Genomic DNA, 27,842 nt, shown 5'->3' with positions numbered 1-27,842 from the left:
ACCCCTTTGCAGACCGGAGTTTGAAAGCCATTGTGCTAAATTAAGTTCATCTGAGCCCATTTCTTACAGACAATGCAACACGTCTACACTTTTTCAGCATTCAAACATTTTAACTAATAAAAAGTCAAATTAAAACAGAGATTTCAATTACAATAGATTTATTACTTAATTTAGGCTACTTTTAATGTAAATGTCAAACTAGAGGGTTATAGACCAAAATATACAGTACTGACTTTTCACATGCAGAGTGTGTTATCAAAATAACCACATTTACTGCAATCATACTGATCAATATACTGAATCATGCAAACTAGGTTTAGTACAACAGATTTAGAAAGGCAGTAATGGTACCACAATTTCCAGACATTGTCTTAGGTCACTTAGATGGTACAAAAACCATAGTGTCACCCTTATTATTAGTCGTCTCAGATAATTGTTTTTAGGGAAGGCATCTGGGAGGTAGAGACCAGTGATTAATAAATTAATAGTGGCTAAGAGATCTCCGAACCACAGTGGAATCGATTAGGTGTCCATAGCAGCTTAGACAAACCCTGATGTAAGCACATATACATACAGTACATGCTTTGATTACAACAAACATAGAGATAAAATCACTTAAGCAAATATATTTCTATACAAGTAGGCAGTAGAACATTTTATACATAGACAAAAGTATTCTTTAATAAAGTATCTTAAAGTTTTTTTTTTTTTTTTTTTGAGAATGTCAGATTCAGTCAGGTGAAGTAACACTTATCATGCATTAAAGTTGTACAACAAAAGGTACACAATCTGAGGGCTTTACATAACTAATATCAAGTACCATTTAAATATAAACTCAATATAATATTGGGATATTATTGCGTCATGAATCGCACAGCAGACAAAACACTGGTAGAAAAGGTTCATAATATTGTCATGATCTATCCTCAAGTCTTGGTCTTCTCTGGCCCTCTAAAGGCCAAAACAAGATCAGATAATCCCACCAATAACAGATGAGAAATTCAACATCTCCCACTATGTTTCATGTACAGTAAGCATGACCACCTCAAGAACAACACCTGGCCATCTATTCAGTCTGAAGGCCGCAGGGTCGGGCAACTTTACCATGTTTTTTTTTTCCTCCAGAGGTCACTAGGAGGATGGTTTGTTGTAGCCGAACAGCCCCACAGGGAAGTACTTCACATGAGTGGGCCACTGCGACGCCAGCTGGAAGAACTTCACATCATTCCACTCCATTCCATCTACAGACACTGAAACATGTTCAGCTCATGAGTCAAATGTCTTTAGATACAGAGGGTCCAAATAACGGAGACATTGAAATTTTTAAATTTACGTTCAAGTTATTTTAAAACAACTAAATTGAATTAAATGTTACATTCTGCATTATTTCTAGGTCACTAGTTAAACAAATGTGTGGCATGGCTTGTGGACTAGACATTCTGAAATGCATGTTCATTTTTATATATACACTGTTAATTTTACATTATACACTGAATATTCAGTTAGGAAAATGGAAACTAAACATTTTGCCAATGGTCTCAGACCATTCAGGGCCATAGGGCTGTCAAAATGACTGAAAAACAATTCAAATTTTCCACTTAAATATCAAAATTCGATTTATATTCATATTTAAAAGGCATAATTTCAGTTAAGGGGAAAAAAGCTTTTGGCTTCTCTCCTGAGGCCACACGAGGGCGCATCGAACTAAATATTATGCATGCTTCTTCAAAGCGTAATAAAATAACAGGACTATCTTTGAAAAAAAGTGCATAATGTTTAAAAACCTATATATAATTAATAAAGTTGCTTAAACAATTAGAAAAAAAAACAGCACCATGCATGAATGTATAGTTTAATACAAAGGACCTAAAACCAATAACAAAGGCTACTTTCTTCATTTAAAAACATGAGTGTCATTTAAAAACATCCCACTGTATGGGATGGGGAAAAACTGCCATAACGTCTTTAGACATGTTTTTTAAAAGTTGAACTTGCATTAATTTTACATGGCTTTCTAAACATGCCGCTCTCTGCGAGACGCGAGTGCAATGCTAATAGATATCCCTCTAGAAAATGTGATAAATATGCGTTCTGTGTGAACGGCTTGGTTTCGGTTTTGACGTAAACAACATCTCCACACTGGTGCTCTCGTGTTCCGCAATATATGAATGAACAACGTAGCAGCGCCGCATCTAGTGGGTTCAACTGGATAGGCTAACAAAAGCATTCAAATGCAATCAATGACACATACATCGTCATCGCATCTCGTGCACCACTGATAAAGCTGCCTGACGCAGACCTTAAATTCGAATGCAACATTTTTGCATATCTGGTTATCTTTGGCCACTAGGAATCATTTCTTCACATTATTTGTAATAATGTGTAAACCTTTTAAACAGTGGATGTCTTGGTAAGCTTGGCTCAATTCCTTTGCATCACATAAAACAGAGAAAATCTGTTGTACCTCTTAGACTGGTTTGTTGATTCTTGGCAGAGCAGATGAGTCTGGTGATGCCTTCAATGACCTGACTCTTTGACTCTGTGTCTCTCTCTTTAGGCTTCTTCCCCAGGAAGAGGTTTGGGACTGAAGACAGGCAACACGAGTAAATATAGTTGAAGTACATAAGTATGGGGAGCAACAACAATAATAGCAGCAATAACTGCAAAAAACAAAAAAGAGCAGAGGGCAAGAAAGAAAATGTCAAATGAAATTACTGGGCTAGAAAACACTACATAGTCCAAAAAAAATAAATAAGTGATCTTTAGCAAATGGACAAATGTGTAAATCTTGTGGACCATCTCACCTTTCTTGTTTTTCTCCTTAGTCACCACTGTCATGGACATGGTGCTAGAGCCAGTCTGGAGCTCAAAGGAGCCGGGCAGTCTGCTAACCTGCAAGGATCTGAATGAACACTTCAAAGTGTTCTTATTTCCCATGTCTCTCCGCTCTCCATCTTTGCGCTTCTCAGCCCCTGAAGAGACCCAGTAATCCACCTGCAGCCCAATGGCATCCATACCATGAGACATGCAGGGGCTCCTAGATAACAGAATCAGTTTGACCAGATTTAGTTTTTACCAGGCCAGCATTTTTAAAGAGATAACAGCTGTAAGCTAAAGCACTGTAAGAAACAGCAGAGCGGTGCAGATTTCTGTACAATATTGTACACAAACCCTAGAGCAGCCAGTCCGCTTAGTGATGGTGATGGAGGAGGCGTTGCAGATTCTTTCATCATCCCAGTGGGAGATCCATGAGCAGGTGGAGATGTCGATGGAACTGCCAAACTCGAAGCCAAGCCCTCCTCACAATCTCCACCTACAAAGAGTCAAATAAATATTTGGAAAAAAGCAAAAATATTAAAATGAAATTTCACTGCAAAGTGATGAGAATTTCATTAAATAAAATACATAAAAAAATTTTAAGTGGAGTCTTTCAGAGGTGGCATGAATGTGATCTAATAATTAGCCTTGCTGCTACTGGACGATCTAATGAGTGTTTAACTATATATTAAACTACAAAAATGCATTTATTTGATGAAAGAAATACCAATCTAAATGTGCATTTTAACTTTAGTGGTAAGCCTTATGTTTAGATCAGCTTAAAAAAATGCACTGGTTCTCTGTTCCCATACCTAATGGTAATACAATATTACTAGTCAGTTTTGTGTGGATAGAAAAAGACAAAAAAAAAACTTGACAAACCTGAGGTTCCTGGGCTGGGATCTACCAATCCCACCTTAACCAACTGTTGCAAGAAAAAAAATGACATCAATTTATCCATCATTGGAAGTTAAAATGCTTTTGAGGAATATGTTGCAATATACATTACTGTATAAAGTTTGGCTCGGTATGTGTTGTTTTTTTGGTATTAAAGGGTTAGTTCACCCAAAAATGAAAATTCTGTCATTAATTACTCACCCTCATGTCGTTCCACACCCCTAAGACCTTCGTTCATCTTCAGAACACAAATTAAGATATTTTTGATCAAATCCGATGGCTCAGAGGCCTCCACTGACAGCAACGCCACCCAAACTCTCAAGATCCATAAAGGTACTAAAGACGTCGTTAAAACAGTCGTCGTGACTACAGTGGTTCTACAATAATTTTATGAAGCGACGAGAATACTTTGTGTGCAAAAACAAAACCAAAATAATAACTCTCTCTTCTCTTCCCTGTCATTATCCTTACGCGGTTAATGCAGTAAGCACAGTGAAGGCTTCAGTGTTCTACATCCGAATGCCGGCTCATTATTGGCCAAAGCTGCACATGTGAGCAGCGTGACGCATGCGTGTGATGCTGATGCAGGAGCCGTCCAATGATGAGCCAGCATTCTGACATAGAACTTGGAAGTGCTGGACATAAACAACATATGAGAATGACACAGAAAAGAAGAGGTTGTTGAATAAAGTCGTTATTTTTGTTTTGTTTTTGCGCACAAAGTATTCTCGTCGCTTCATAAAATTATTGTAGAACCACTGTAGTCACGATGTAGAGCTGTAGTCAAGTCCAGCTTTGTCAAGTCCAAGACCAGGACTAGTCGAGACCGAGTCCAAAGAGGTTCGAGTCCAAGTCAAGTCCAAGTCCAAAAGTTTCGAGTCCAAGTCAAGTTTATTACACTGTTTATTTTTGTCTTTGTTAACATTATTTAATAAAAATACAGTTGTTCATTCATTGTTTGTTCATGTTAGTTCACAGTACATTAATGTTAACGAACACAACTTGTCATTTGAATAATGCATTAGTGAATGCTGAAATTAAAGTTAACGAATATTAATAAATGCTGTAGAAGGAATATTCATTATTATTATGTTAACTAATGTAGTTAACTAATTAACCTTATTGTAAAGTGTTACCAAAGAGTCAAATACAAAGGCTAATTCTTATGTTCAGGATGCCTTCCGGCTCAACTTGCCTCTCTTTGTGGTGTCTTTGCAGGTGCCTTATGAAATTAGATGGTGTCCCACAGGTTTCTGCAATAGTTTTGTTGCAAAATTTGCAGTTGGCCTTGTGTTTCTTCTTCTTCCGTGCCCCGTCGAAGAATTCTCTGTGGTTTGTAAAACCATACTGTATGTCATGTGACAAGAATCAACCAATCAGCTTCATCCTTTCCCGTAACAAAATTGAAAGCTAAGCCAAGACGGAGAAACAGTTGATCATAGCTGTACAAGGATAGACATTTTTTTAAATAAATTTAGTTGCAGAGCTACTGCAAGGGATTTTTAGTGCTGCAAATCCATTTATCCTTTGCTGAAACTTCCACATCCTCATGGAGAGCACAGGTCATAGTTGCTTAGCAACGGCAGACGCCACGGGAGCGCAAGCATAGAGCGCAGGCTACAGAGTGCTTTGGAAAGAAGGAGAAAGCGGTGCGCCTAGCGTTTTCCACGCGTTTTCAGGCGCGACATGCAAATGTGGTTTTGTTTTGAAGGAGAAAAAAAAGCATATTGCTGGACTCGGTCGAGACCAACGAGAACATTTGGCGAGTCCAATGACCATGTCCGAGACAAGCCCGAGTGCAAACACCAACGAGTCCGAGACCATAGAAAAATGACTCGAGTGCTACAGCCCTATCACGATGACTGTTTTAACGACGTCTTTAGTACCTTTATGGATCTTGAGAGTTTGGATGGCGTTGCTGTCAATGGAGGCCTCTCTGAGCCATCGAATTTGATCAAAAATATCTTGATTTGTGTTCTGAAGATGAACGAAGGTCTTAGGGGTGTGGAACGACATGAGTAATTAATGACAGAATTCTCATTTTTGGGTGAACTAACCCTTTAAATTGATCAACGGTATCAGTAAAGACATTTATAAAATTACAAAAGATTTCTATTTCAAATAAATGGCTTTTACAAAGCTTACCGAGTCTACTACAGACTTTTGAACAGTAGTGTAAAAAAAATTTACTCACACCCACAAATGGAACAAAATTTTGGTAGGAATCATCATCTTGCCTAGAAGATAAATATAAAAAATATAAATCAAAAATACATGAAATGATGGGGGTGATAGAAATCATCTCACTCACATCTTGTGTTTGCAGGTCAGCATGGCCTCAGCAATTGGAAACTGATGAGTAACCGTAGATCCGTTGATGTACTGTAGAATTCGCCCAGCCACATCCACAAAGTCAGAAGAGGAAGCTGAAGAGATACAAGAACAAATCCTAGACAAATCGCCAATACAATGCATCTCAACAGGCAGAGGAAAGAGAAATGTCAGATGGTATGAAAAATAAAGAACTGTAGAGGGGTTAAACAAATGCAATCATTTACCAGTCTGAGGCGGCTCAGAGCGGCTGAAAAACTCTCGCCATGAGCTGTCCAGGAAGGAAGAACTGTAGCGATTGTCCAGAGAACCCAGGTGTTTGGCCACAGGGTGAGAGCCTGTGGAGACACTCACATGATACAGCCTGCCTTTTTGGAAAGCTTTTGTCATTGTTGTGTGCAATATAACTGTGTTTAAAGGTTATTTATACGCACCTGTAGGCACCACAAGGAACTTCATGTGACTGAGCCAGTCAGACATCTTGTTGGCGAGCTGAGAGACAAAGAATCTCAAGACGGCTCCTAAGTAGCTCTGACCTCCAACTGCCACCACCTTCACCGGTTTGGGCATGATTGAGTTACAGTTGCAGCTGTGAGAATAAAGAAGGAACAATGAAAAGATGTATGTCACTGCAGTGTAGACAAGTACTGGTAGATGCAATCGCTGTTTACATACTACAATCTCTGATCAACATTGCAGAATCGGGTTCAACAATATCAGATCTGACAGCCAGTCATCACTACAAACCATGTCATTTCACATTTGTGTTTATTCTCAGTGATTCATTCCACCAGTTACACTTACAATTTCTGTATGCGTGTGAGCAGAGCGAAAAGGACGGCCTGGATTTCTGATCCAGAGCAGGTGCAGACCACCGGCAGCTTCTGGGCTTGCAGCAGCTCGGCCACATACTGCAGAAACACACAGCGTCATATTTCTCTACTTCAGAATGGATAAAAACTTAAGTATGCACTAAGATACTGACACAACACAGATGTTCAACTTCAAATTAAAGTAGTTATAAAGTTCTGTACAGGGTGGTCAGACAGGCAGGCACACAGGAAGTGAAATGGACTGGTATTTACATGTCCTTGCCAATCGCTGCCATTGACGAGGATAAGGCTGTCAGGAAGGGTGCTGTCAGACAGCAGGATCTGGTTGAGCTGGTCGTACACCATCTTCCTCGGCATCTACAGATGAAAAAAAAAGCATGACTGAAAGCATCTTTTTCACCTTCATTTTCTCACACTAGCATTTTAAGCATGTAAGCAGTGTATAATTTCAGTGTTAGGGAGTATCTAACAGCTTAGCTACGCATTTTACCTACCTTCACAAAAGTGTGAGCAGCTCAGCTGCTTTCAAAACAATGTAGCTTTTAAAGAATTTGTTTCATTTTAATTAATTGAATTAATTTTGTTCATCCCTTGCAAGGCATATTTTGTGGTTTTGTTTTTAGCTAAATTAAATTAAATGCTGCTATTTATCATTAGGTGTTTGCCTCCGTATACATTTTTACTAATTTTATTAGTTTTAATTAAAAATTTTTTTAAGTAAAATTAGTTTTTAAAGAAATTAATACTTTTATTCAGCAATGGTGCAAAAATGACAGTAAAGACCTTAACGTTGTTACAAAAGATTTCCATTTCAATAAATGCTGTTATTAGCTAAATAAATAAATAAATCAGTATTTCTATTCATCCAAAAATAATAGAAATACTAGAAATAGAAATATTAAGCAGCACAACCATTTTCAAAACAGATAATTAGACGTTTCCTGAGCAGCAATTCATCATATTGGAATGATTTCTGATGGATCAGGTAACACTGACTGGAGTAATGATGCTGAAAATTCTACTTTGCCATCGCAGCAATAAATAATAATTTAAAATATATTAAAATAAACAAAATATATGGTTATTTTCAGTTGTATTAATATCTCACAATATTACTGTTTTTACCGTATTTTGATCAAATAATTGAACTAGTTTAGGTCAGCATAAGAGATTTCATTCAAAAACATTTATTTTCACAAACTTTTGAACTGTAGTTCAAGTTTCCTGTCCAAGTTTAAATGTTGTCTTGTCACCCTAATTGACTGATCTTCTGTCAGGACCACTATCGTCAAAGATGATTGACAATTAGCATACCGTTTGGATTGGCGGTATGGTTCTGTTCTGGGCAAGAACTCCCTGCGCATCCATGCAGCCTAGCATGGATGAGAGCAGGGAGAGCAGCGATAACAATTCAAAGGATAATCAGAAGGCTGAATCCTGACTGACAGAGGAGGAGCTGGGGATGGAGGAGAGTAATTAGCTATTGAGCAATGCAAAAACTGCTGATAATACTGAGGGACCTTATATATGATTAGGTGCGTTCGACTTGAAGCACCGCTACAGACGGCAGTCAACGAGAGTAGCTGCTTGCAGTCGGGGCGGAGGTGAAAACGGAGCCGTCAAGCCGGACACTTTCTGCTCCCGTTAGTGACGCTCGCGTGGTGTTTGCATACTCTATCACAGATGAAGTGAATTAAATGCAATATTTGTCAAATACACAGACGTTTCAGAAACGTTTTCATGAGCAACAGAAACACTTTTTATATACTGCTTAATACAGCGCCATCTGTTCAAGAATAAAAAATGTAAATATATACTATTTAAATACTTATAAAGTGGGGGTATATATGCTTTCATGATAAACGTGACTCAATATAACACTGCGACTACAGTAAATAAGCTTTTAATGTTCTAAAAACACAGATTTATGAGCAGTATTGGATTTGAAGATGTTAGAAACACGTCATTGTTGTCATGTGATGAATTTGGCCAATCGTGAAACAGCTGTGTCATCATCAGCGCTCCTGCAGTCGCTCTGAAAAAGCTGCGCCAGCTGAGTCAGCCGGCTGCTCTCGAAACGATATCGCGGTACTTTGATGCCACACGTGACAGTGACGTAGCGTCGGTGCCGGTTCAAGTCGGACAAAATTTCTAACCGGCATGCACTGCTTCAGCCGCCGATCGGTTTGTGCGACACCGCATGAAGTTGAACGCACCTAATGCTTAGATAGGTGTCGTATTCCTATATGTAGATGGGGATCAGCTGATGCGAGCTTGACTAACGTGACCTGCCAGAACTAACGCTACGCTTGATATTTCTGCACCACTAGAGGCGGTAAACGAAATTGCACAAATAATTGTCCAAATAAGTTTCCAAACAAAAACACTCCCAAAAGCCTTCTTCCATTGTTTTGTAAAACAGACCCTACGCTCATGGCATTGACTGAATCAGATGTTGACATGTTGAACCTCCACTCTTCAGGTATTCAGTTAATGAATAGCATGCTTACAGTTGTCTCTGCCCATTAAACTGGGATAATAGAAAGTACTTAAACAGTGAAAAAATAAACACTTCACCTTTAATGGCTCTCGTATTCTGGATGATTCAGAAGCAGCTATTTCGGTCTCAGGAACCGCACAGTTTCTCACAAACATTTGATAAAGAATAGCAGAGTTCATGAGCAACAAAAATATGTTAGTGAAATGTATCAGATTTTTAATAAACGGCAGAGAGGTCTAAAAACAGCACTTCATCACGATGACCCTTGAGTATGTTTTGACACCTCTGCACAAAAGTGAACCGTCATATGAGCCAGGTGTTGAATCATGCCAGACCTAGTACAGAGTTACATAAGGAGAATTATCGCCCACTCTCTCTCTTTCCCTCCCTCCTCTAGCATCACACCCACTCCTCCCGCTCGCGAATCCTCATGCACAGCCCAAATGAATCACCATATTCTCTGCTTTGCCCTCTCACATGCACACAAACACAATTTCCTGAGCAAATAGCCCATGGGGGTTTATCGATTCTGCTGAGCTTCAGTCAGATCAACTTAAGAAGAGTAAGGCAGCAGTTCTTGGTTAAGTGCTAGCTCGGTCTGTGTGTGTGTGTGTGTGTCTGGAGTATGTTACCTGAGGGGTGAGGCTGAGCTCGGGTGATCTCTCACTGTCCGAGCTGTTGGTGCGTTCACTAAGTGGTTTGGACAGCTGTCTCTCTTTCATAGGGGTCCCTCTCCTCTGTTTGGGGGTATGACTGCCATCCAGTCTGGGGAGAATTGCGCAGCTGCTTTTATTTATTTGTAACAGACTCCATTTAATCTCGATATGTGCACGAGTCTATGAAAAGCAAGCAACAATCCTATTTAAGAGTATAATTTCATGCACTGTAGCAGATCTCAGTAAAAGAAAAGGGACTACGTACATAGTTTGTGGATAGAATAGATTAGGAGAGGGCCGTATGACCAAAATATCATAGTATGAATAATTTTATATCATGCCGAAATATAACAATATTGTTAATTCTACAGGAAATTTAGTTAAATTGTTTATATATTAAACAAATATGTGCTAATATCCTTTTTTCTTTAAATTTTGGTACTTGATGGAATAAAACCAAAAGATAAGGTAATTTATTATAAATTAGTAAGGTCTGGCATTGGTAGAGAAAAATTGGTACTGACACATTTTAGCGTTGTATACTTCATAGTAAACAACCACTCGCCACCAAAAATAAAAATTGTCAATTTATTCAACCCTGTGTGACTTCTTCTGTGGAAGATATTTTGCAGAATGTCGGTAAACATTTTCAAAACAAACAGTTTCGGTTCCCAGTGACTTCCATTATATGGACAAAAGTACAATGGAGGGCAAACAGAAACGAAATGACAAATTTTCATCTTTAAATAGAGGTTTTATATGAAACACCAACCTGGGAGACGGCATGTTAGTGCTACTGCTCCTCTGAGGGGTCCGGGGCCTCTCTGCCACTGATAAAGTGATACTAGGGGTCCCGTCAGCGATCACCTCCCCTTCATTGAGTTCCTATAACATTAACCTCTTAATAAATCCTAGTTCATGAGCTCACAGAGGATAAGAATGTACAGGTTTTATTACTGCCCTAAGAAGAGACTGAGAAAGGGGCAGATAAAGACAAGCAACCAGTCTTACCAATGTGTCCATCTCTGAGAAAACATCATCCATGTGCGCACTGGGGGAATGCTGGATTTTACCAGATACAGTCTGCTCGCCCCTCTTCAGAAGAAGGAATGGATGGGGAAAGAGAGAGAAATTAAAAGAAATGAGACATACCTTAAAGGGGGATCCCTTAAAGGGATAGTTCAACCAAAAATGAAAATTACCCCATGATTTACTCACCTTCTGAAGTGAATCAATGCATTTGTGTAAGAAAAACATCCATATTTAAAACTTTATAAAGCGTAATCTCTAGCTTCCAGCTGTTATAACAGTGGTGTGAAAAAGTGTTGGCCTCCTTCCTGTTTTTTTTATTTTTTGCATATTTGTCACACTTAAAAGATTCAGATCATCAAACAAATTTTAATATTACACAAAGATAATGCAAGTAAATAAAAATTCAGTTTTTAAATTATTATTTATTTTATTAAAGGAAAAAAGCTGTAAAAACCTGCCTGGCCCTACGTGAAAAAGTAATTGCCCCCTAAATCTAATAACTGGTTGTGCCACGCTTTGCAGCAACAACTGCAATCAAGTGTTTGCGATAACTGGCAATGAGTCTTTCACATCACTGTGGAGGAATTTTGGCCCACTCTTCTTTGCAGAATTGTTTTAATTCAGCCACATTGGAGGGTTTTCGAGCACGAATGGATTGTATTTACTTGCATTATCTTTCTGTAATATTTAAATTTGTTTGATGATCTGAAACATTAAAGTGTGACAAACATGCAAAAAAATAAGAAATCAGGAAGGGGGCCAACACTTTTTCACACCACTGTATGTGCGTTCATGAGAGAGTGACGTTCCAGAGGATGTAAGCGTAGCATAAGCTCTGGTGAGAATATGCTGATCTCGTGAGAACCAAGTTTTGTTTACAGCAAAGGAAAACCAGTCTCTTCTTGTCTTATATCTAGGGATGGGTATCGTTAAGGTTTTAACGGTATTACTACTCTTACCGATACTGCTTATTGATTCGGTACTTTAACAGTATTCTTATCGGTACTTTTTGTTTTATATATATGACAAATTAAGAGCGGAATTAACATTGATTTCTATAACGTTATTCAGATTAAGAGCAGATTTGCATTTTGATGGCCCAAGCGCCAGTCTGTCACTTTAAGACAATATAGTGACACACATCGGATTTTCTCCCAACTGTTCTCCTCCACTTAAGAAATAAACTGTGTTTAAGTAAATACTTTCCAAGCCGGCTATTTTGACATTTTTGTGTGTATTTGACCGATTGGACATGCGCCCAAAGCTCAAAGTGTAATTTGTTTGTCCATTTTGGAGCGCGGGCGCACACATTTCAGCCTGAGGAACAGCGTCTCTTGTGCGGATTGTGCTTTCAACGTTTTATCAAACATGTCCCGCAATTTAGCAACAGTAAAGACGGCATCTTACAACAATTACCGATTGAGCTGATTCTGACGTTAAGTTTGGGTTTTAGGGAGGAACGAATACGTGCCGCTGTGAAGGGAAAGAAGTTGCACAATACGAAACACAGCTAGTTTTTAATAGCTTTACCTCATGTCTTCTTTTGTACAATCCTTAGAAGCCAAAATCGAAATAAAAAAATAAAATCAGCTTAATAAAACCGCCACAGGCCTAAAGTGTAAGCAGATGTTTGAATGTTTAGTTCTCTCTTCTATCATAATTAAACAGGGCTTTCATGTTGCGCGTGCTGAAGCTCCTCCGCACGAGCGCGATCTTGCTTCTGAATTGCGAATAGCAAAAATGCATCATAGACAAATGTTTGAAAAACAGCTGGCGACTCTGGTGAGATAGAATTTGCAAGATAATGTATATATAGCAATAATAAATGTATGCGTGTTTTATTAATTTCACCAGTACCGATAGCAGAACCGTTAACGTCAGAGCGTATCGATACTCCGGTCTTTCATAATTTAGCCCCGGGACCGATTAAATACCAGGTTTCGGTACCCATCCCTACTTCTATCTAAATCATCCAGCATTTTTCTATACAGATCCTCCTTTTGTACTTCTAATTCGTGACCGGTATTTTGTTTTGCTCTCTCCTCTGCATTCGTCACTTCTCACCAGAGCTTACGCTACGCCTACGTCCTACATCATACGCTGGAACGCCACTCTCTCATGAACACACATACGACAGTTTCAAATATGGATATTTTTATTACACAAATGCAGTTTGTGTAAGAAAAGCAGTGTAGAGTGCTTTTTATGATGGGTGGATGCACTTTATTTTGCATTATAAAGCTTGGAAGAGCCAGGACATTTTTTAATATAACTCCGATTGTATTCGTCTAAAAGAAGAAAGTCATATACACCTTGGATGGCCTGAGGTTGAGTAAATCATGGGGTAATTTTCATTTTTGGGAGAACTATCCCTTTAAGAGCAGCAGCAATAAGGCAAAGCAAAATAAAGCTAAATTGCAGAGCTGAAATACGGTCTCTCTCTATATGACACTTACAGGACTCAGCTTGTCTTTGCTGTGGCTGCACCTGCTATTCAAGCTACCAAACTCTGTCTGAGAGCTGGACTGTGACATGCCTTCAAAAAACGGCCTAAAACACACACACACACACACATACAAAGCCAGGGTCAGAATAAGAAAACTGAGGTGTAGGCAGTTTGCCCACTCAGTGTGGGACTAAAAAAGCTCAGTCAGTTATTATGTCAGTTTATTTCTGCATTTGAGAGTGGAATATGCTGCTTGTACAGGTTTCCTATTATATGCAATATATTCCGGAATCTTTTGCAACACCCACTACATTTACTGGCTGCCTCCTCCATTATTTAATCACATCTGAGTAATGCAGAGCAAAATTACTAAATCTATATCGGAAAGTGGGTGCCATTAGAATAAATATTAGCTAGTGAATGCAGTACCGGAGTTTGGGTTTGGGGTTGCTGATAATACTGTCCGTTTCTTCCATATCTGGGCCGCTGTCACTGGGGTTGTACATCTCAAGACTGTCATAGAGCTCATCCAGGTCCTCTTCCACATCCCGGATCTGCTCTTGGGACACATGATCCAAACCAAATCCCACCTGCATGCAAATTATTACCCATCAATTACTGATAGAGATGAATAACATACTCGTACAGTATCATTTATTGGCCAATATTAGAATTTAGAGAATTTATCATTGATATACAGACACAGGAAGTTTATTATGTTAATTTAACCTATTTTTATATTTAGATTACCTTTCTCATCATCTGACACTCCCTTAATGTTAAATCTTTAAAAACACAAATAACTCTTAAAATGTTTTAAAATAATTAAATACAAATAGTTTTGTTTAGATAAATAAATAAGACAAATTACTCTTTTTCCCACTCCGATTAATCTTTAATGAGCCGAAAAGAACACGTCACACCTCTGTTCACCAATTTGCACTGGCTACCAGTAGTTTTAAAATCCATGTAGTGCATTTCTTCAGTCATCTGACTGATTCATTACAGTCTCTGTGCACTATTCTAATTCACTAAACAGGAAATAGGCAAGATGGCTGAATATCAAAATCAATCACTTCAGTCTCACAGGCTTTACCTGCCCCTGCAGAGGGTCATCACTGCCGTCCTGCTCTGACAAATAGCTTTCTTCTTCCTCCTCAGAGTAATTATCGATGTCTGGTGAACGATCTGAAGAAGAAAGGAAGAAAAAATCATCCAAGTGACTAAACCAGAGCAGGCCTTGCTAAATAACTTACCAAAAGTGTTCTCAAAAATGTAAAAAAAAAATGTAAAAAAAAAAGCAGCCTTAACCTCTTTTTGTATTTTCTCATTAGCTGGTTTAAACTGAAATATAGATCAAAGTGTGCAAGTCTCACCGGATAGCTTGGCCTTTGGTCCCTCTGGGTCGATGGGTTGACTGGAGAGAGAATAGACCCTGATCTCGGCAACGGGCACTGGTGTGTCCTTCACCGTCGTGTGCAAGCCCAACACCTGAGCACCTTCTGTAGGGTGCTGCATCACCTACAGACAGAGAGAACTGAAGCCATGAAGTAAACTGAAAGACTAGGGGATTAGAACCGACTACAAAACACACATGCTGAATTATTACAATGCAAAATACAAAAAAAAAAAATCTTAGACTAGTCGACCCAAAAATAAACATTCTGAAATAATTTACTCACCCTCATGTTATGCATACATTTATTTTATTCTATGTAACAGAAAAGAAGATATTTTGTAGAATGTTGATAACCAAACATTGACCACTGACTTCCATTATATGGACAAAAAAAAAAAAAAAGAGCATTGAGACCCGAAACGGTTTGGCAACCAACATTCTTCAAAACATCATCTTTTGTGTTGACAGACGCACCTTTAGAGAATAAATTTTTTTCTTCATGGCTTGAAATAAATAATAATGTGATATGATGTGGATGTGCTTTCAACAGTTAGTTATGTACTGAATCATAGCACAATATCTTGCCATTTATTTGGGCTTTAAATTACAGATAAAAAATGACCCGTGTGGATTTTTGGTGCATCTGTGAGAAGTTTCAGTACTGTTAACTCCAATAAAGTCAAATAAAACTGATAGAAGCATAGAAAGTTGTTCTATTACCCCTCCTACAACAGCCTTCCATGTATTTTATGACATTTTAAAAACATTTTCAAACCTGTGCTAAAACGTGGGTTATTATTTTACTTTACACAAGCAGTCTAAAATCACAAAAATGCAGCTAAACTGGATTTGTAGGGTTTTGCAGTTCCTCACCTCAGCCATATTTATCATCCCTAGCGCGAGGGTCTTATAGCCCAATATAGTGCGATTCTTGTACCTCTTGCGTCTCTGGAGCATAATCTGAAGCTTGTTGGCATCTCTTTTCAAAAAGTGTGGGTACTGAAGACAAAATGGAAGAGATAAAGTACTGTAGAATGTCACATTAACCGGATCTAATTTATTATAACAAAGGGGAAGTGTCACTTAGGGACTTCCAGTAAGTTTCATCATAACAAAACCATAATACTGTAATATTATCATTGCATATTTCAATTTAGTACTAATCTCATCCAAAACGCACTCAAACACAGCTAACCTGAAGAGAGAAGGTCAGCTGAAGATCAGTCTCAGTAAGGCCTGCAGAAGACAGCATGATTTCATTTGTCCGCAAAATGCGTTTTGAGCCCTAAAGAGACATTTACGTTCATTAAATCACCTAAACACAGATTAAGCACAAGATTTGTAGTTGAGTGATGCAAACCAGTAAAACCATTTTTACCTGAAGTTTAACTGCAATGACCACCGAAGTGAGATCTCGGTCCAGCTCCTTCAAAATCACTAATTTTTTAAGAGTTAGACTGAGAAGTCTGCAAAAGAAAACAAGAGAGAGATGCTCTGAGGACAAGTTGCTATGGCAGCTGAATGAATAATCTGTCCCCAAGCCGGTTTATCAAGTTTTCCCTCAAAGTTGACATTTTGGCTGACATTTCACCTAAAATTCCACACAACATTTGCGACCTTTTCATACTGTGATTGAGAAGTGCGATGATGGTTTTTAATATATGTCACTGTCAGACACAATTACACATTGAAATGTGCCTCATTTATTTCAAGGGATTGATATTTAATGGCCCTCATGTTGTGCCAAACCCGTATACAATTTGTATTATTTTTTTGCTGTAGAACACAAAATGAGATTTTTAAAAATAATTTGCACACGGTTCTTTTAGCCTCTGTCTGTCTAACTTGAAAAAAATGCCCTTTTGTGCATTTTTGTCCTTTTTGGAGCTTGACATCATTATGAACGGTCATCACATGGAAAAGCTGCTTCCTTAAATTCTTCACAGAACTTCACAGAAAACAACCAGGACAGGTGTTTGGATCGACATGAGGGTGAGTAAATGATGACAGATTGTTCATTTTTGCACTAAACTATCCATCTATAAAATAGGCTACATGTACAGAAAACAAACATGACTACAGCTTCAACACCCAGCTAGCAATCTAAGGACAGCTACCAAGGGATCCTGAAATGAAAACAATTTATAAATACATCTCTCCACTGCACATAAGATAGGACATTTGATGTAAACTGGTAATAGACAAAGAATGCAATATCCCAAAATCTGGGTTGTCCTCTGATACATCTCCAGAAGGTGTGCTGAGATGTTTTTGGCCTGAAGTCAAGAACACTGCATTGGTGATATTAGATTTCAAGGATAAATCTCTGAGTGACACAGCACTCAAGCGCTGGGCTCATTTAGTTTTTGTGACAGGTTGTAGATTTACACAATGACAGGAACACTGTCATGAATTTTAATTAATTAAATACACATGTATATCTAAGCCACAATATGAAGACTATAAAAGTAAGTAATACTAATACTAAAAGTTAATACTAACTTCGTCAATTCTTTCATTGTTTTTTTTTACATTTTCACTGAAATGTAATAGGAATTTGTCCTATGGTGTGACATAGCAAAAATTAAGAAAAAAAAACTCTTAATATATAAATAGCATGAGAGAGATTTATCTTCATTGTTAGATGCTTATTTTGATATAGTGTTATTTATTTAATATGAAATTATAATTAATATAATTTCCCCCATGATTTGTTGGACAATTTCAGGACAAACTTTGACAACAAGACAAACTTTGCTGTCATTCGTTCAAAACTGCTGAAAATTATAACATTTTAAGATGAGTGATATTTATATCCCCTCTATTACAATACTAAACTGTTTTAAAATTTTTTAAGATATTTTGAGATAAAAACAAATCTGTGGTTCTTTTGTGTGTCACACCATAGGACATTACGTCTTGTAGTTGAGTGATGCAAACCAGTAAAACCATTTTTACCTGAAGTTTAACTGCAATGACCACCGAAGTGAGATCTCGGTCCAGCTCCTTCAAAATCACTAATTTTTTAAGAGTTAGACTGAGAAGTCTGCAAAAGAAAACAAGAGAGAGATGCTCTGAGGACAAGTTGCTATGGCAGCTGAATGAATAATCTGTCCCCAAGCCGGTTTATCAAGTTTTCCCTCAAAGTTGACATTTTGGCTGACATTTCACCTAAAATTCCACACAACATTTGCGACCTTTTCATACTGTGATTGAGAAGTGCGATGATGGTTTTTAATATATGTCACTGTCAGACACAATTACACATTGAAATGTGCCTCATTTATTTCAAGGGATTGATATTTAATGGCCCTCATGTTGTGCCAAACCCGTATACAATTTGTATTATTTTTTTGCTGTAGAACACAAAATGAGATTTTTAAAAATAATTTGCACACGGTTCTTTTAGCCTCTGTCTGTCTAACTTGAAAAAAATGCCCTTTTGTGCATTTTTGTCCTTTTTGGAGCTTGACATCATTATGAACGGTCATCACATGGAAAAGCTGCTTCCTTAAATTCTTCACACAGAAAACCAGAAAACAACCAGGACAGGTGTTTGGATCGACATGAGGGTGAGTAAATGATGACAGATTGTTCATTTTTCTATCCATCTATCCATCTATAAAATAGGCTACATGTACAGAAAACAAACATGACTACAGCTTCAACACCCAGCTAGCAATCTAAGGACAGCTACCAAGGGATCCTGAAATGAAAACAATTTATAAATACATCTCTCCACTGCACATAAGATAGGACATTTGATGTAAACTGGTAATAGACAAAGAATGCAATATCCCAAAATCTGGGTTGTCCTCTGATACATCTCCAGAAGGTGTGCTGAGATGTTTTTGGCCTGAAGTCAAGAACACTGCATTGGTGATATTAGATTTCAAGGATAAATCTCTGAGTGACACAGCACTCAAGCGCTGGGCTCATTTAGTTTTTGTGACAGGTTGTAGATTTACACAATGACAGGAACACTGTCATGAATTTTAATTAATTAAATACACATGTATATCTAAGCCACAATATGAAGACTATAAAAGTAAGTAATACTAATACTAAAAGTTAATACTAACTTCGTCAATTCTTTCATTGTTTTTTTTTACATTTTCACTGAAATGTAATAGGAATTTGTCCTATGGTGTGACATAGCAAAAATTAAGAAAAAAAAACTCTTAATATATAAATAGCATGAGAGAGATTTATCTTCATTGTTAGATGCTTATTTTGATATAGTGTTATTTATTTAATATGAAATTATAATTAATATAATTTCCCCCATGATTTGTTGGACAATTTCAGGACAAACTTTGACAACAAGACAAACTTTGCTGTCATTCGTTCAAAACTGCTGAAAATTATAACATTTTAAGATGAGTGATATTTATATCCCCTCTATTACAATACTAAACTGTTTTAAAATTTTTTAAGATATTTTGAGATAAAAACAAATCTGTGGTTCTTTTGTGTGTCACACCATAGGACATTACGTCACACTAAAGGACAGAAATGGTAGTTATTAAATTATTTCTATTTAATTTTGAACATGTCAAAGGAGAAAAAAAAAAGTTTAATTTTGATACAAACAATATCAACATGTTTTTTTAAAGAAAAAAAATAAATAATTTATATCAACAAAAGTCAGTCTCTTAGTTATCTTTTTAAGTGGGAGAACTTGCACAATTGGTGGCTGACTAAATACTTTTTTGCCCCACTGTATATGGCTACTCTTTTTTCCTCTTAGGATCTCCTCCCTTCCGCTGGATCCCTGTTAATTTTCTCTATATATTTCTGTGTCCTTTCTCTTCCACTAATTTCTCTCCATTTCAAAAACAAATGACCTCATTTTATACTTATTTTCATGACACTTTATAACAGTACAGGTTTTCTGCAAAAACATCACAAAATAGTTTAATGTAATTATTGCATTTAAGAACACTGGAAATTATCAAAAAAGAATAAAAAGGAGTAAAACAAATCTTATTTAATTATTTAAAATGCTTTTTAAAGAGACCTTGTCCTCTAGTGTGACATCTTTGTCCTATGGTGTGACAGTACAGGCGTCACACCGGAGGACGTTTTCTGTCACACCGAAGGACGTTTCAGCCTTTTTCTGTCAATTAATGACCTTGCTATTCCAAGCTAACCTGTCAGTAGCCATGTGTCATAGCAAGACACATTTGCATAATTTTCCATGATTATGTAGTTTAACATGCAGTTTTTAATTTAAAAATAAAATTTAAGGCTGTCACACTAAAGGACAACAAAACGTATCACTTTTGTAGTGGTTCCAAAAATTTTGAGACAGAAATTGACCATATGCACATGTCATGGGCTTCACAGGGGGCTTCAGTAACAATCATGAATGGGGTCCTTCAACTAATGTAATTTTGCTCTGGAATTGGATGATTTAAAATCAGGATATGGTGTCACACCATAGGACATTGTTTTCAGAGACAAAATATATATATATAGATGAAAAAATGATTGCCATTTACTAAAATAGACACTTGTACAATTATGCGTAGGTATTTATTAACATTTGTATGCTTTTCTTTTTAATTTATAAAAGTTGTAATTTACTGAGCCATGCTTGAGACAGTCACACCATAGGACAATTTTGAGATTTGGCTCAAAAATTTAAAACATCTAATAACACTGCAGCTTTTATAACAACAGGTCAATGTAGGGCAAATAAATGTTTAATGATTTCAACGACCCAGACAGACAGACAGGTAAAGTATATTTGTGTGTGTGTGTGTGTGTGTGTGATGCTTAAGCTACAGTATAAACAGTATGTCCCAGGAAACATCACAGTATACGGTACTACACAATTCCATTCAATATTAATACATTTGTAAGTATTTCATATTACTTGGTAGTATGCCTACATGTCAGTTTAAAGAAACATTCTCACAACTAAGGCAATAATCTATACACTGACTGAACCCACTCATTTGGTACATTAGTATAACATTAGGTTAACATTAACAACAGAGCTCAAACTATTATAATCAACCATATCTTTCAACATACCTTCTGATGTTCGCATTCATGTTTATTTCATACTGTAACTTATAGTAACGTAATATAGATGACTCGCGACCAGCGCGACCGCTTGAAATGAGTTGGACATGGCGCCACATTTAGGAGCGACATTTTTTGTTTGAATTTTGTGATGAAACTGGACAGTTACAAATAATATTTGCTGAAACCTTGGCTTGAACTACAGGTGATTCATAGGGCCAAATAGAACCTGCGTTAATGCGCCACTTTCATTTAACCGCCTTAAAATGAGATTGCATTAATTTTGATGGGCCTAAATTCTACACAAGAGATATTTTCTTAAAGGGGTCATATGATGCGATTTCAAGTTTTCTTTTCTCTTTGGAGTGTTACACGCTGATTGTGCATAGATAAGATCCCTGAAGTTACAAAGACTAAAGTCTCGAAACCAAAGAGATATTCTTTATCAAAGTTAAGACTCTGCCACACTCCAATAAAACGGCTCGTTCTAACACGCCCCCACATATCTACCTCACTATGTGGAAATATTTGCATAATGCGCCCAAATGTGCACGCAAAGAAATAAGGCATGGTTTCAGTAACCGCAGTTAGTGTTGAAGCAGCGATGTCAGGGAGACGCTGTGTGTTTCTAGGCGAAAGCAAAAGCACTTTATTTGGCCTTCCGAAAGTAGATGCATTTAGAAATCTTTAAGATTACTTACAGCAGAACAGCAATGCATTTTATGGACGACCATTTCGTGAACCTAGGAGAGGAGGTAATTCTGACTTTGCTATGACAATCTGGCGCTTCTGAATCAGCTACTGTTTTGTTATTATTTTAAGTATTTGCTATTGACTGTTCAAATGCGTTTTGCGCATCGTGTGTGTGTGTGCGCGAGCGAGCGAGAGAGAGAGAGCGAGTTATATATTACATATTAGTTATAATATATAACTCTGTTCCCCTTTTGGGCTCTGTCTTAACATTTATTTTGAAAGATGAAGCTCGCAATTATGGTAAGGGGCGTTACATTTACAGAGTGCTTGCGGTGTTCGGCCAATCACAATGCACTGGGTCAGGTGGCCAATCAGAGCAGACTGTGCTTGTCGGAAGGAGGGACTTTGTAGAAAACTAAGCGTTTGAGAGAGGCGGGGCATAGAGGAGAAACAATAATGTACAGTATGTGGAAAATAATGTGTTTTTTTTTTTATTTAAACCGTATAAACACATTTCATTACACCAAATACACAAAGTAATGTTATTTTAACAACATCATATGACCCCTTTAAGACACAGTGACAGTACTGTATGAGTTAGTCTGACACATTTTTCCGCCCCCTTTTGATCGATACAATTTGACATTTTAAACTATGTCTGAAAAAAATCAGTAGAAATGTCCGTTTGAAATTCTTCTAATGTCTGTAGAAAATTGCCTATACAAAGATAATGTATACAGTATCTCACAGAAGTGAGTACACCCCTCACATTTTTGTCTGAAATGTGAATCTGAAATTCGCTTTTGCGCCATTATCTCCTTGTATTAACGTTAATCTTGTTCGCATTCTGTACAGTTCATGTCTGATACCACGCGCTAGCGTCACGTGTTCATGAGGATTAGGCTAATCATCCCATATAGAAAACATCACAAGTAAAATTAATCATGTTTATAAAGAAACATGGGTTTATTATAGCCCACTTACAATTTACATTTCAGAGAGCATTACAAATAAATTATTAAATGTTAAAACTGAATAAATTTAAATGAACAAACTTGCTGTTGCATTTGCAACCATGTGAAAACAGGGCGTCCCTGGCTACAATGTAAAGTAGTGAGTGTACAGCTTGTATAACAGTGTAAATTTGCTGTCCCCTCAAAATAACTCAACACACAGCCATTAATGTCTAAACCGCTGGCCACAAAAGTGAGTACACCCCTAAGTGAAAATGTCCAAATTGGGCCCAATTAGCCATTTTCTCTCCCCGGTGTCATGCGACTCATCAGAGCAGCAGTGCGCATTTTTTTCCCGTTACACTCTTAAAAATAAAGGTGCTTCACGATGCCATAGCAGAACCTTTTTGTCTAAATGATTCCATAAAGAACCTTTAACATCTGAATTATAAAAAGGTAAGAAAGAGATGGTTCTTTAAAAGAACCTTTGACTGAATGGTTCTTTGTGGAACCAAAAATGGTTCTTCTATGGCATCACTGTGAAGAACCTTTTGAAGCACCTTTATTTTTAAGAGTGTATGCAAGTTAACGAATGAGTGCTTTTACACTGGACGCTGCAGCAGCTCGGCAGCGGTTTTGGCGTCGAGTCTATTTTTTGCTGTGCTGCTCAGCAGCTTGAGCTTAAAGCGCCAGTACAAGTTTAAAGGACAATTTGACAAAAAAATTTAGTTGACACAAAAAAGTACATATTGCACAGAATAAGCATATACTCGTAAAATCCTTTAGGAGATCTCAATTGCAGTCAGTTTCGTTCCTTTGCGAGATCTCAATGAGCGTATTTACATGCACGTTCTTAAGCCGATTATGCTTAATAAGCTGAAAACCACTTGGTCATGTAAACGCGGTAACCCGTTTTCTTTTATCGGAGTAAGGTCATAAACGGCGTAAGCATAAACCGGTCGCAACAGTTTTTTGCCTCTTACTCCGATTTCGCACGGCATGTAAATGCAATAAAACCGCTTTCTGTCGGCTTATTGAAGTGCGCATGTGTGATACGTGGCTGATATTTGGGAGTTATCAGCTTAGTGGTGTGCATGTAAACGTGCTAATTGACTGTCAATAGGAGGGATTTGACATCTTTGGAGCAGTATCCCCAAGCACCTTTTTTGTTTGTATTGAGGTTTAACATGATCATCCCATCCTCAGCTCCAGTAGAGCGTTTATTTTCCTTTGCTGGACTGATCAACCGGCCCCATCGACGATGCCTAAATGTTACATTTTTTGAAAAACTTGTTGTGCTTACAGGCATCAGTAGCTAAAGAGACCTCTGCAATCTAGTCCACAGGCTACACACACACTTTCAATACACTCCCTCACACACACACACAAACTTACTTTCTCACCCACATTCACACATAAGTTTGACTCTTTCTGTTAGAATGTTTCAAATGTTTTGGAATACCTGCTCTGTAGTATTCTCTTTTGGATTATAAGTAAATGTTCTTACTACACTATTAATGTGTATATGTCCTCTATACTTCTATGGCTCTCAATAGATTCAGTGGTTGGAGTTGGGTTAATACTCCTTGACAAGTTCTGTTGCTACATTCTAATTACGTTTCTGGCTACATTTAAAAACAAAACATATTGATAATTTAATAATTGTTGAAAAGCTAAAATGTTTGTTTTCAACTTCCGAATAGATGTCCAATGATTGATAAATAAATGTTTGATTGCTCAATATTGTACCCTAATTGAAGTAGCTGTTTAGTAGGATCATGATTTTGCATACCACTGCATACCTGACACATAATATATTATAATATTTATGATTAACATTCAAATGATTAATTAGTTAGAAACTTGTTGCTATGAATTCAGGTGCCATCAGTTGTCTTCTTATGAATGACTTGTTTGTCATTAAATCAGTGTTGCTGATGCAAAGTAGGCCCTTCCTTACCAAACACCAAGTAACTAAATTAGGATACAATTATGAGTCATTCGCAAACTGTTAAACATTAAACTGTTGGTTACTTTAAAACTAACCTTCATCTGGGAGATCACAGGGATATGTGAATATTTGATCTGTTAACTGATTGCATATGTCAGATTTATTGCATGACTCGGGCAGAGAAAAGCTGTTGCTATCAAACATTGTTTACTTAATCATCTGAGTCAGTGCAATGGTGAAGGGATAGATCAAATAGGCCAATTGATGGAAGGTTTGCGAAGAAATTTCATGCTCCCTTGTAAAAGTATTTTTAAAATACAAAAATACAGTAGTTTATTTTGATGCATGGTGTGGCTGCTGTATTTTGTAGTTTATTTTGATACACTTAAAATGAAGGGATTTGGGATTTTATTTTAAAATACATTTTGATGTATCTTTGCCCAACCCTGTCTGGGGGTACATATGGTCACATCAACATATGGATCAGCTGTCCTTCCTGTCTACCTGTAGCACTGTCTTGGCCTTTTACATTACGGACACTGCAGTTTATTGCTCTGGCCACATCTGCAGTACTCAGACCTCCCCGCTTGCAGCAGGGCTATGGCATGTTCACCCCGGTGCGCAGGAACCCTGGGCATCTTTGTGTTGTTTAGAGTCAGCAGAAAGGTATCTTTAATGTCTTAAGTTAAAGTTAACTGTGATATAAACTGTGTTTTAAGGACTGTTCCATAGTTGCATGTGCAATAATTGTTTATGATTCATTAAACAAGCATGAAAAACATTGTTTAAACACTTTCTAATAAAGATCTGTAACGTTTATTTGGATTTTACAAAATTATCTTTAAAATACAACATCCTGAAAAGACATTTCATTTTTCTGAATTTATCTCAGAAAATATTATTTAGATATCTTGACATACAATCAGCTTTTATTTCTAAGCTACAGATGGTGTTCAATGCCCTTGTTGCATTACCTAAAAGCAACATCTTATGCTAGGCTAAACAAGAAAAGACATTAATACACAATAGCAGCTTGAACCCAGTCCTCTCTTCAAAGTGAGCCATATTGAACTGGGACTAATTCACTTACAAGTCTGTCCCTGTGCATTAGAGTGTAACTCTAGAGCACATAGGTAATGAAATTGGTAGAGGAGAGGAGTACCAGAAACACATCTCACCTTTCAGTGATCTTATGCGAGATTCTAATGGGACAATATGCTGCAACATAAGTTTATTGTTTACATTGAGCGATAATCTTACTGATGTAGTTGAATGTAAAGTACAGAGTAAGAAATCAAACCCCTAAAACAGTCTCAAAAATCCTTTGAAAGCATTATAGAGCCAATGTCAAAGAAAAAGACAAGATTAATAATGTCTTCATAGCGGAGTAATGCTCTTTATTCTGAGCGCCTGTCACTTCGATGCTGCTTTTCTTCTCTGCTGGCTGCTGTTACAGTCAGGCTCTTTGCTTCTTCATGGCCATTTTCTCTTCCACTCCTTGCAAGAAGCATCCCAAAGCCCCTCCTCTACATTTCCATATCACAGTCCCTTCATGGAAGTAATGGGGCTAAATATTGGCAAGTAGTAAACAGCATATGCCTCCACATTACTGTGAGCATTACACAGAGGATATGCATTGTTTAAAAAAAAAAGTGTCTCTTTCTGCTCTAGTTTTCACTGCAGCAACACGTTAGGATGGCATTTTCACTCTTCAGATTTAATGATGGCTCTGCATAAAATGTGTTGTTTTTAGTGAACTGCTCCATTTAGTACTCTTGTTATCTAGCAAGTTACCAGGAAGAACATTATGCGCAAAAAAATCAGCTTGGTGTCAATTGTCTAAAACAGGGGTTTTCAACCAGGGCCCCCCTAAGAGTGCATATATATATATATAATATAAGTGTACGCATGTACTGTATATTTAGCAAATACTGAAGAGTCTAGGATTGGATTGGAACATTATTGCAGATTAATATATGATACTGGCATGTTTTGGCAAACGTTTATCAGCTTGGTGTCAATTGTCTAAAACAGGGGTTTTCAACCAGGGTCCCCCTAAGAGTGCATATATATATATATAATATAAGTGTACGCATGTACTGTATATTTAGCAAATACTGAAGAGTCTAGGATTGGATTGGAACATTATTGCAGATTAATATATGATACTGGCATGTTTTGGCAAACGTTTTGGCAACATACTGGCAACAACTCTTTCAACCCTAACTGATGCAGTGTGTAGCTTATTATTTCTTCAACAACCATGTCTTATATTCCAGAATGACAAGATTCATTGGGCTCAAACTGTGAAAGAGTGACTCAAGGAGCATGAGATCAATACAAAATCTTGGCCAAAAATTAATTGATGGAGAGAGGAAAAAAAAAAAATATATATATATATATATATGCAATAATATTTATCATTTGCATATGATCCACAGTGTTGGTAAAATATAAACAAGTGTTACAGTCCTAATATATAATAATTACAAAAACTAAACTCATTTTAATACAAATATAATTACATATTAGTGGAGGAGAAAAGTAATAAGTACTAGTCCTTTCTAATGATGGCATACTAGTGACTAATTAAATATAGCCTATTATGATACTGCTGAACTAAATACTAGCTAGTATGAACTTGAACTTGACAGTTGAATTACTTCATCGTAATTTTGTTAAATAAAGCATGTAACGTTACAAGTAACATAAACGTACAAATGTTCAAACTGCTGGGCACAGAATATGGGTGTGTAAAGTTTGAAAACAAACCCCTGGTCTAAAGTAAGAAACCAGTGTTTCATGTGGCTTCCAGTGCAGCGTGATCTGGATTAACAGTTTACTCTGGTACAAAGTAGCTCTATTGGCGACTGTACAAAAAACTGCGCATGTCTAGAAAGTAAAGAAGCGGCGTACCTGGGCACACAGCTGGGAGAGGAGCTGTCAATCTCCCATGTCGCGAACAGGTTCATCTGAACCGGGCGACTCGAAGAAATCGTGACCGTCCTGAGAGGCTGCAAGTGGGGAGACGGAGCTCCCGCTCGCTGCTGAAGCCCTCCTCGCTCCGACATGCTGAAGTCTCGGGTGCTGTGCTGTGCTGCCGGTCTCGGTCAGTTTAGACACTCGCTCGTGCATGAAGTCTGGTCAGATATGGACACTTTCATGGCACGAGCCTCTTAATGTTCCCGCCTCCGCTCAGCGGTGGATTCATAGGAGACTATACTCAGTTGCTGCTGCGGTCAGTCAGTTGAGTTCAGCTGCCGGCTTGTGATCAATCGAGCGTTTAAAACAACAGCAGGAA

The 27,842-nt window shown here is 37.5% G+C and overlaps 1 protein-coding gene and 1 pseudogene across 1 annotated transcript in view; one reads left to right on the top strand and one right to left on the bottom strand.

The window, feature by feature from the left end:
* LOC107572117 (pecanex-like protein 3) overlaps positions 1-9,259 on the top strand; it is a 46,905-nt gene extending 37,646 nt beyond the window's left edge. The window contains exon 41 of the mRNA XM_016258532.1: positions 9,249-9,259. The gene's annotated coding sequence lies outside the window, so the exon portion shown is untranslated. The remainder of the gene's footprint in view (positions 1-9,248) is intronic.
* Positions 1-27,840, bottom strand: LOC107572120 (phosphofurin acidic cluster sorting protein 1-like; annotated as a pseudogene).
* Between the last annotated feature and the right edge of the window lie 2 nt (positions 27,841-27,842).

The sequence above is a fragment of the Sinocyclocheilus grahami genome, unplaced genomic scaffold (genome assembly GCF_001515645.1).
Source record: "Sinocyclocheilus grahami isolate Dianchi unplaced genomic scaffold, SAMN03320097.WGS_v1.1 scaffold1702.1, whole genome shotgun sequence".
In the NCBI taxonomy this organism is placed as follows: Eukaryota; Metazoa; Chordata; class Actinopteri; order Cypriniformes; family Cyprinidae; genus Sinocyclocheilus; species Sinocyclocheilus grahami.
The sequence above is the reverse complement of the archived record's forward strand: the minus strand, read 5'-3'. Positions and strand labels throughout refer to the sequence as shown.